The sequence below is a fragment of the Pavona decussata genome, unplaced genomic scaffold, assembly GCF_977016875.1.
Source record: "Pavona decussata unplaced genomic scaffold, jaPavDecu1.1 SCAFFOLD_12, whole genome shotgun sequence".
Taxonomy (NCBI): Eukaryota; Metazoa; Cnidaria; class Anthozoa; order Scleractinia; family Agariciidae; genus Pavona; species Pavona decussata.
The window spans coordinates 7,501-19,316 of record NW_028145435.1 but is presented as its reverse complement, the minus strand read 5'-3'; the positions used below and the strand labels follow the sequence as shown (position 1 = coordinate 19,316).

Below are 11,816 nucleotides of genomic sequence, written 5' to 3'. Positions count from 1 at the left end.
CTTGAGTAAACATTGAAGATTTTTAGCGTTTTGGCTGAGTTTGTGCTTTGGGAGTTTTCTATTGTTTCGAGTCTGTCATGATACAGCATTCTTGTTCAGCACGCGTGCAGTGGTCACACTTGGCTGACTTGCGAGATATGTGTTGGCTTCACACTACAAGCTAAGTTAGTTTCAAGTAAGCACTTGATTCAAGTGCACTTGAAAATCTCAAGTCGCACTTTAGAAAACTTGGCTTCACACCTGGTGACAAAGTATACACTTGAAGCACAAGCTGTCAATCATCGTTCGCGGTAAAATCAGAAATGCGACTGCTCGCCGGAAAATCATGAAGCCTTTACAACGGAAAAACGTTTTGTGTTGTTTACTCTTTATTTTGTCTTTAATTTTAACTCAGAGAGTTTTAACATTACAGGAAATGCATAGGTACTTCATTGTTTACGAGTACTTGGCGACAAAACAAAAAGAACAGGCGACATCTTCTGAACTGAAAATCGATGGTTCAGGCTGTCCGTAAAGATGAAATTCAAATAAGATCTTAAGTTTAAATCGGCTTTTCCTTCTTTTTTATGTTTACTTACAAAAAAGACTGTTCCATGGAGTCCTCAAACTGCGAGGCGTATCTCCAACCATCCATTTTGATTTTTTTTTTTAATTAATTTTAGTTCACGGCAAAATGTTTATCTGTCCTGGCACCGCAGCACGTGGCTTTCAATTGGTTTCCCTTTCCCTATTGGTCAAGTACGTTCTCAAGTGTGGTGTTGGCCATACTTGGCGGCGTACTTCGGCTTCTTTGAACTGCGAAAGTTTCCATGGTCACTAAGTAAAGTTCAAGTTGGTAGGTTTTACCCCTTCACACTCAAAGTAGGTTTCAAGTGCACTTAGATTATACTTACAAGCTCTAGTGTGAAGCCCCCTATGGTAATTTTGGTACGGGCTTAGATAAGCGATCGCGTGGTGCGTGGTACTCAAGATTTTTAACCAATTCTCGTGCTTCTTGTGCCTTTCCAAAAAAATCAAGAAATGCTACACACTAAATGCACACTCAGCTGGCTGGAGACGTTACGTGACCGGAATCCATTCTAATTTTTCATACCAATTATCATATCTCGGTGAGCATTCGGAAGTCAGCTATGGAGGGGAATATTGGACAAAAATGTGATTGGATCGTACCGTATTGCTTTGTATTCGGTGATGCTATGAATCTACCAGTACGGTACTATGTCGTACCCGGTAGGATGTTATATCGAAACAGCGATGGTATTATATCGTACCCAGTAACACAATTAATCCTTCGACATGCTATTATATCGTACCCGATGATGATATGTCGTACCCAGTGATGCTATATCGTACCCTTATGTCGTACCCGGTGATGCAATGTCGTACCCGGGGATGCTATATCGTACCCTTATGTCGTACCCGGTGATGCTATATCGTACCCTTATGTCGTACCCGGTGATGCAATGTCGTACCCGGGGATGCTATATCGTACCCTTATGTCGTACCCGGTGATGCTATATCGTACCCTTATGTCGTACGCGGTGATGCAATGCCGTACCCGGTGATGCAATGTCGTACTCGGTGATGCAATGTCGTACCCGGTGATGCCATATCGTAAAACGTCCGGATGCCGGCGAACAGCATTGTCAGCGGGGTTTTTTTACGAGAAAAGGCGGGAAGTTGACATCACGTGATATGACTTGCTCTTCGCGTCGTCTGCTCCTCCATAGCTAGCTTTGTCAGAGCTTTTGAAAAATGTCGGAGCAAACTTCTGAGGAAAATGTTCTCTCCAGAACGATGGAAATTTTGCGAAATGCCAGGAATGCATTACAGGAACTAGAAAACTCGGTGACTGGATCCACCAGCGGCGAACATGAACAATATTTTTTAAATAGTGACAGGGCTGCGCGACTCTCACGTGCGTGTTTTAGCCGTTTTTAGAGTTTTCAGTGAGTTTTGCTCTCACTAGTATATCCTTGAGAGACCTACCTCTTTTGCATGAAATTAGAGGAGGTTCCTTGTAAATTTCTCTGAGCAATGGTTGTCGTTCTATTAAATGCCAGTTTTCCATCAGTATTTGTTTCAAGTTAGTAACTGATGGGTGGTATTGCGTGACAAAATGCAAGATTCTCTTGTTTGTGCGAGGTTTTTGTTGAAGGGCCTGTTTTCTATTCTCAAAAATCACTTCTGAGAGAGTTCTCTGCACTAGATTTTTTGGATAGCCCCTCTCGATAAGTCGTGATTCGAAATGTTTGATTTTTTCTTCAAATGTTTCTTTTGTTGAGCTTGTTCGGAGAAGTCTGAGGGCCTCTCCTATGAAACCTCTTTTTACTCCTGGTGGGTGACACAAGGAGAAATGTGTGTACTGTAATGTCTCAGTAGCTTGGTAGTGAGTGCGTACATCGAGCACTGATTCAGTAATGAATCTGTTGCCGTCAAGCAAATTCCTAAGAACTGAGTCTTCTAAAGTTCTCCCTAACCTCAACAGCAGAGCACAAACCCAGTCAATCTTGTATCTTGCAAAGTCGATGTTAACGTTGTTGCTATACAGTGGAACCTCGATTTAACGAACCTCTATTTAACGAAGTCATCAAAATAACGAACGATATTCTATGTCCCGACCAAAGTTAGAGTAAAATGTATGGAATAGAACCTCGATATAACGAATTACTATGTCAACACGCGACAGAAGATAAACGCTGAACAGATCAACACTCTGAAAGTGTCGTTTTTTTGTAAACAAAAGCTGCGCGTCCGCTCAAAAGTGAAAATAATTGCTACTGAAAGCCACCATGCTTAATGAATTGCATCTCAAAACGCGGCACTTCTGGGTGACGAAAATTGCATTGAATTGCGTGACAGAAGTCACCTGTGTTGAAAATCAATCATTAACTATGACCTCGATATAACGAACATTTTGGTGGTTTCCCCGCAAGTTCGTTATGTCGAGGTTTTCGATATAACGAACCCTCAATTTAACAAACAAATTTGGCCGGTCCCCAGCGACTTCGTTAAATCGAGGTTCCACTGTACTCTGTACTTTCTAACTTATTTATAACATCACTCAACACTGCTCTGATGTTTACGCTAACCAGCTGAAAGGGTGACTGATGTTGACCTTCCACATTTTCCTCAGAAGTTTGCTCCGACATTTTTCAAAAGCTCTGACAAAGCTAGCTATGGAGGAGCAGACGACGCGAAGAGCAAGTCATATCACGTGATGTCAACTTCCCGCCTTTTCTCGTAAAAAAAAACCCGCTGACAATGCTGTTCGCCGGCATCCGGACGTTTTACGATATGGCATCACCGGGTACGACATTGCATCACCGGGTACGGCATTGCATCACCGCGTACGACATAAGGGTACGATATAGCATCACCGGGTACGACATAAGGGTACGATATAGCATCCCCGGGTACGACACATCACCGGGTACGACATAAGGGTACGATATAGCATCACCGGGTACGACATAAGGGTACGATATAGCATCCCCGGGTACGACATTGCATCACCGGGTACGACATAAGGGTACGATATAGCATCACTGGGTACGACATATCATCATCGGGTACGATATAATAGCATGTCGAAGGATTGATTGTGTTACTGCGTACGATATAATACCATCGCTGTTTCGATATAACATCCTACCGGGTACGACATAGTACCGTACTGGTAGATTCATAACATCACCGAATAAAAAGCAACACGGTACGATCCAATCACATTTTTGTCCAATATTCCCCTCCATAGTCAGCCAAGTGTGTCTATTACGCGCGTGCTGAACAAGAATGCTGTATCATGACAGACTCGAAACAATAGAAAACTCCCAAAGCACAAACTCGGCCGTCGATAAAACTGGGAACATGGAACATTCCGGAACATCCCGGAACACGTAAAAAAATGATAATGAAAAAAAAATTTGAGGTAAAAACAATGAAATAAAATTAAAATGAAGGAAAAAAGGAAAAAAAAAGTGTCTGTGTTTTTTTTATATAAAATGAAATCACATTGTATCCGAAAGAAATTCATATAAGAAGAAGTACGGAGTAGGTGGGACGGTAGGATAAATGGGGTGTTGTAACTGATCACACTGAATGGAGGCGCAAGTACTTTTCTCCATTTGAAGCACGTGTTTATCGTACGCTGCGCCAGAAATGGATCATTTCCAGCTCGGCTGGAATACGCGAATGAGCACGAAACACCCTCAGGCGTTTCTCCATCGTATTTTCTCGTATTTTTTTGGAGTCCTTCGCACATGTTTGACATGCATATCGGTCTTTGAACCAATTTAGCTTCTTATATGTTACTAGCGGGTTAACATGATCATTTGGAGAATTTGGATGGTATGCAATCGACAAGAAGGTCGTGTCTGAAACAGGTTAGGAAAAATCACATAATTTGGGGTGAAATTAGGCAAGAGTTTCAAGAAGCGCGCTAGCCCCGGTGGCAAGATGTGGGTGTAGCCATAATTATTTGTCAGTAAAAGACGCCTGACCGTCTCTGTGTCTTAACCATAAGCGAACTGTCATTTACGGCTAAAGAAAATACGCTACTTTGGCTGGTTTGGAGCTTTAAAACCCCTTCCATTTACCGAATAATTGGTTTTGAAACAGGGATTTTTGCGCAAAACGAAAGGAGAAAATACGATGGAGAAACGCCTGAGGGTGTTTCGTGCTCATTCGCGTATTCCAGCCGAGCTGGAAATGATCCATTTCTGGCGCAGCGTACGATAAACACGTGCTTCAAATGGAGAAAAGTACTTGCGCCTCCATTCAGTGTGATCAGTTACAACACCCCTGAAAATGAACGATTTATTCACTAAAACGCAACGAAAACTTAGGCAATACATTTCATGATTCTCGACCAGAACGTCGAGCAACGTTTTCATAACATAAACTCGGACCCAGTGTCCACTCATTGGAACTTAGTCTCCACTCATACACACGCAATGCGCCTTACACAAAATGAAACGCGGAATATAAATTTTCAGTTCGGAACATCCTCCCGCCCGATGCAGGGAGTGCATCACATGTAACTTGTCAACAAAGTTCAATAAAGTTCAACTAAAATGTTCAACAATGTCTCATCAAGTTCAATTAAGTTCAGCAGCTATATCAGCATCACAGGCTTCAAACAGGTGTAGCCGCTGCACTGGACGGCGAGTAACACTTCCGGATGAGGTCCGCAGGGTGACGGACCGGACAAGTCCATCGCGGCCTGTGTGGGTGTCTTCCACTCGTGCACGTGACCATTGACCCCGAGCTACACGATCTTCACTCACAAGGACCAAGTCACCTTTACGGATTTCACGACCAATCTTATACCATTTCTTGAGGGGTGTCAGGGATTTCAGATACTCTGCATGCCAACGCTTCCAAAATCCATTTACGAGTCTCTGGTGATACTGAAATCGTTTGGTGAGGGCTCTTGATGTCTGTTCTGAAACATGAGTGTCTTTAGTCGGACACACTTGAAGGTTTCTGCCAATCAGAATCTGTGCAGGGGTAATCACACTGTAGTCATCAGGGTCTGCACCCAGGTAAGTAAGAGGACGACTGTTCAGTTGTGCTTCAATTTCAGCCAAAATAGTAGTTAACTGCTCGGCATCTAACATTGCTTTGGCAAATAGTTTCTTCAATGGCGTCTTAACACTCTTTACAAGTCGCTCATAAAACCCACCCCACCATGGGGCCTTCTCCGCTATGAACTTCCACTGAATCTTCTTTTCGGACAAAGCACTCTGGGTTTGGTCTGATTCCAATACTCTCCAACATTGCTGTAGCTCCTTGTTAGCAGCCTTGAAAGTTTTTGCATTATCTGACCAAATAATGCTGCACATTCCTCTTCTTGCAATCATGCGTCTCAAAGCAAGGAGAAATCGCTCAGTCGTCATATTACACACCAACTCTAAGTGTACCGCACGGGTAACTGCACATGTAAATAAACAGATATAGACTTTATCACCACTGTCTTTCAAATACAAAGGACCAGCAAAGTCTAGTCCCACATTAGTGAACGGGGGCGCAGGCTTAATTCTGTCTTCAGGAAGTGGTGCCATCCGCTGACCAAAGGGCTTTGTTAGGTAATGGCGACATATTAGACAGTTCCTCAGTGTCTGACGGACAGTCGATCGTCCTTTGATCAACCAAAATTTCTGTCGCAAAACTGACAAAGTGTGTTCAACTCCAGCATGAAGCTCACGGCGGTGAACATCATCAATCAACAACTTAACAACAGGATTGTTGGAAGGCAAGATAATAGGATGCTTCTCCTCTTCTGGTAACAGTGACTTGTGAATTCTTCCTCCAACACGAAGAAAACCACTAGTAGGACACATAAACGGGTTCAAATTGGCCAGGTTGCTGTCCTTCACTGTACCATGCCGTTTACTTGACGTAATTTCTTCAGCAAAACTTGCTTCTTGTACATGAAAAATCAACCATTTTTCTGCATTTTGCATCTCTAAACCAGTTAAAGGGCTGTCAATCCTTTCCTCCTCTTTCACCCTTGAGTTTCTAACGAATCTTCTGATCCAAGCAACAGTTCTTAGCAAGCGACCGTACTTACTGAATCTTGTGAAGTCAATGAATGGCTCTTTGGGTTGCACAACACAACTGACACTAGCTTTACTCTTCCTCTCTGGGTCAACATTTTCCCTGGAAGGCTTTGACCTCAAATCCTCGGGCCAATCTTTTTCGGACTCTTGCAACCAAGAGGGTCCTTTCCACCACAAATGACTCTCTCTTAACTGACTTGCAGACAAACCTCGGGTAGGTAGATCCGCTGGATTCTGCGGTCCTGGACAGTACCTCCAAACACTGGGATCTAACAATGACTGAATTTCAATAACACGATTGGCAACAAATGGTTTCCACTGTGAGGCGGCTCCTCTGATCCAGTGTAAAGTTGAAGAATTGTCTGTCCAACAAACAATGCGGTTTATGGGACAATCGATTGCACCTTTGACATAGGTACAAAGTCTAGCAGTAATTACAGCAGCCATCAACTCTAAGCGCGGAAGTGTAATCTTCCTTACAGGAGCCACTCGGGTCTTGGACATTACAAGACTGGTAGATGCCTTTCCATCTTCACTAACAACTCTCAGATAAACTGCAGAGGCATAAGCAACTTCCGACGCATCACCAAATGCGTGTAACTCAACTTTAGGATTCTGACTTAATGACAAATCAGTGTAACATCTTGGAATGTGAACGTGTTCAAGTTCTGAAAGTTCTTGAACCCACTGATTCCATTTCAATGAGACTTCCATGGGAATTTCCTCATCCCATCCAACACCTTGGGTCCACAAACTTTGAAGAATCAATTTTGACCTCACTGAAAACGGTGCGATTAGACCAATCGGATCAAAAATCTTTGCTGCTAAAGACGCCACTTTTCTTTTTGTGTACACTGTCTCTGATCTGGACTTAACAATGTCCGCATCAATTGCAAAGACAAGGCCGTCAGTTATCGTATTCCACTTTAAACCTAATGCTTTTGTCATTGGATGTGCTTCTGCTAAATCACTCTCCAGGTTGACGAGACTAACTGCTGCTCTGTCCCTCTCAGGTAAAGAATCCATAAGCTCAGACGAATTGCTTGACCATTTTGTCAAATTAAAGGCAGCTTTCTGCATAAGCTCAGTTGCACTTTGCTGCAATTTCAGTGTTTCCTGCACATTGTCTCTCCCTGAAGCAAAGTCATCAACATAAGTGTTCCTTAAAATTTCACTTGATGCAACAGGGAATGTTCCTTTACACCTTTTCACATGCTCTTGAATAGTACCAATGGCAAGAAAAGGACTGGAAACAACTCCAAATGTGACCCTTGTCATTCTGTAAATCTTAGGCGTGGCCTTAGGGTCCAAATCTCTCCATAGATACCGGTGTGAATCCATGTCTTCCTCTTTTAACCGGATCTGTAAGAACATCTTCTCTATGTCACCCATGATAGCTACATGATTCTTTCGAAAACGCAGAATAATTCCAACTAAATCTGGCTGCAATGCTGGGCCTGGCTCTAAGCAGCTGTTCAGAGAGACACCATTGCTATCTTTAGCTGATGCATCAAACACCACTCTTGTCTTGGTTGTCTGCTTGTCTTCTCTAATGACCGCATGATGGGGGAGATAAAACACAGGACGCCCATCTGTCGGTGTAACTTCATCACAAGGTACTTCTTCAGCAACACCATTCTCAACATACTTGTTAATCGCTTCTCGGTATGACGTAGCTTTCATTGGCTCTTGGAGCAGCTTCTTTTCTAGATTGTACAACCTACTTTCCGCTTGCCGGTAATTATCTTTCAATGCAACACGATCTTTCTTCCACGGTAAGGATACTTCATAGCGACCATCATTGTACGTTAGAGTCTCTTTAAACTTCTTCAAGACCATATCTTCAACATGAGTAGTAGAAACTGAACTTTCAGCAGGTCTAACACCAATGGACTCCAAATCCCAGAACTTTTGAAGTGTTTCATTCAATTGTTCCTCAACACCAATTTGAACATTCATAGACACAGTGCATTCTCGGTCATGACCACCTGTTGGTCCACAGAAGACCCAACCCAAAGTTGTGCGAACTGCAACTGGTTCACTGGAACGTCCTCTTACAATGTCTCTTGTCACGAAGGAATAATAGAAATCCAAACCAATAAGCACATCAATCTCCTGTTCATCTCTAGGGAACTCTTCAGGAAATACTATGTTCCGAAGATGAGACCATCTTGCTGGATGAATATCCACAGCTTCAGCTGGCCGGCATATTACTGGTGTAGTAAGCGCTTCAATACACTGAGGCTGTCCAGATTTATCAACAGGTGCCACAGTAAATGTAATTCTCTTCCGCAAAGTGTTCTTGGTAGCCTCTCCTCCAAATCCAGAGACAACAATTTTGACACTCTTCCCGTTAAGACCAAGCTCATCAATTACACTCTGCCGAACAAACGATGTTTGAGAACCAGGATCAAAGAAACATCTCACAACTTTTGAACACCCATTCACTCCACACAAAATAGCTGGTACAGTCTGCAGAATCACCTTTCCACCCGAGCCCACTGCAACAGAATTTGCCACAACTGAAGATGACACAGGAGGACCTGATGAAGGGGATGGTAATTCAGGGACCGGTTCCACCTTAACTTCTTCCAAGTGAGGTCGAGCTGAATCTTGATGCAGGAGACTGTGATGTCTACCTTGGCAGCGCTTGCATGGAGGCTTCTGGCACACTTCAGCTCTATGACCAGATTCAAGGCATCGGAAACACAGACCCTTAGACGTTGCCTTTCTGAACCTTTCTTTTACAGGCAATGACAGAAAACTGACACATGACTTCAAACCATGGTTTTTGGAGCAAATGACACACTTGCCCTCTTGCGTTGTCGCACATAATGCAGAGGTGGATGACCTTTGCGAGCGGTTAAACTTGAAACGATTTTCACGATTTCCAGGATTTTCCTTTGCTGGAGCTTTCGAATCAAGAGAAGGAGGTTGGGAAGACTCTTTAGCTCTAATCAGTTGTTCCAAGAAAGTGAACAGTGTTTTCACTTCTACACAGTCCTGCTTAGCTATTTCCTCACTGAGCTCCAGTTCCCATTTTTCCACAACTTCTTTAGGTAGCTTGTCCACGATAAGGGGCACCAGAACAGGAGCCAAAGTTTCAGATTTAAACTTTTCACCCATGGACTCGACAGAACGAACGTGACCTATCACTTCATCGTAAAATTTACGCATGGAGGCTGCATCATCACAGCTCAAACGTGGCAAATGGATCAAGGATCTTACATGTGCATCGAGGATTAACCTTGTATGCCCAAATCTTTCCTTCAGGATTTCCAAAACTGGCTGGTAATTCGCTTGTACCACTGCAAAACCTTTCACCGCTTCAGCAGCCGAACCCTTTAGCGATCTCATCAAATACTCTAATTTTTGGACATCTGCCAACGACGCATTGTCGACTACCGAAACTTTTATCGACTGATAATAGGGTTGCCAACTCAAAACATTGCCATCAAAGGTTGGTAGATTGATCTTGGGTAGCTTAACTTGTACTTGAGAAGACGACTGAGATACATGTGGGTTGCTTCCCGCCAATTTCACTTCTGGCAAATGTTTACTTGAAAGATAACTCGTCATTTTCGCCATGCTTTCAATCACACGCCCTTCATACTCATTGTGACTCTCACACTCGGCATCAATGTCAGCATCTTCCAACATCGTGCACATTGTGCCTTGCACTTCTTGCAAATCGCTCCATTTGCTTGCGATGTTATCTTTCAACACTTGAATTCGTGCATGATTATCTTGTTGTGACAGGGCTTCGTCGACTGACTTCACCGTGTCTGTTAAAGATTTTCTCAGAAACCTTCTCTTTTTCTTGACAGCTTCTAAATCTTTCGACATTTTCAAACACCGTTTAAAATTCCACTGCAAATCCACTGAAGTTCCACTCGATCAAGGTGCTGCAACACACGTGTTTTGGCGCCAATCGCCAAGATGCGAAAACCCACTTTTTCGCGGCAAGAAACAGAAGTCCAACACTCCTTTTCGCTTGACCGATCGTCGATACTGTTCATCCGACTCAAAGGACCATGAAAATGAACGATTTATTCACTAAAACGCAACGAAAACTTAGGCAATACATTTCATGATTCTCGACCAGAACGTCGAGCAACGTTTTCATAACATAAACTCGGACCCAGTGTCCACTCATTGGAACTTAGTCTCCACTCATACACACGCAATGCGCCTTACACAAAATGAAACGCGGAATATAAATTTTCAGTTCGGAACAACCCCATTTATCCTACCGTCCCACCTACTCCGTACTTCTTCTTATATGAATTTCTTTCGGATACAATGTGATTTCATTTTATATAAAAAAATACAGACACTTTTTTTTCATTTTTTCCTTCATTTTTATTTTATTTCATTGTTTTTACCTCAATTTTTCTTATTATTATCTTTTTTTTTTCGAGTTTCGGGTAATGTAATTTCATTTTATATAAATATACACACAATTTCATCTCTCCCTTTATTCTAGTTTTTTTTTTTTTTTTTTTGCATCTTAATTTTTTATTATCATCTTTTTCGTGTTCCGGGATGTTCCGGGATGTTCCGGAATGTTCCATGTTCCGGGTTTTATCGACGGCCGCACAAACTCCCCCAAAACGTTAAAAATCTTCAATGTTTACTCAAGTTTGGGCTTATAGAAGATAATGTCACAGTTTTTCAATGACCATGAAATTCAGAATCCGGGTAGTTAGTTAATCAATTGTGGCCCTGAAAAAATTGGAAGGAAAAAAAACTACGAATTTTTAAGAAAATGCTTTTTTTGTGAGAAGGACCCTTAAACGCTGACAAACGTCAACAAATAGCTAAAACTATAATTTCTATATGTTTGCATTGCTCGAAATCGCGCGCATTTACAAGGCTCTAAAGCTTTTTGCTGACTTGCAAGGACCCATATGTTGTAAAGATTCCCAAAATAAAGGAATAAATCTCATAGTTTGTTAGATATAATCGTGTAAAGTTTGCTTATCATTTTTACATAAATTATGACCTAAATTTGGAAAGCGCTGAATTTCTCGAATTGGGTCTTTGTGATTTTGGTGAAACTCTGTTCAGCACAAGGCACTAATGCGCACTGTGTGTAGCCGAGAGGTTTTCACGAAAAAAAGCCGGCAACAGCAGAATTTCGACTCAGACCTCAAAGGGGCGTGGCACTATAACCACGTGACATTTACTCCGATCGCCTAAAATATTTTGCGCTTTATTGTAGATTGATCTATATGTTAAAACCATTCTATG

General features: G+C 42.4%; 1 long non-coding RNA gene across 1 annotated transcript in view; it reads right to left on the bottom strand.

Moving 5' to 3' along the window:
• The window catches only part of LOC146487889 (uncharacterized), a 41,009-nt gene that overhangs the window by 26,197 nt on the left and 2,996 nt on the right, over positions 1 to 11,816 (bottom strand). The window lies entirely within an intron of this gene.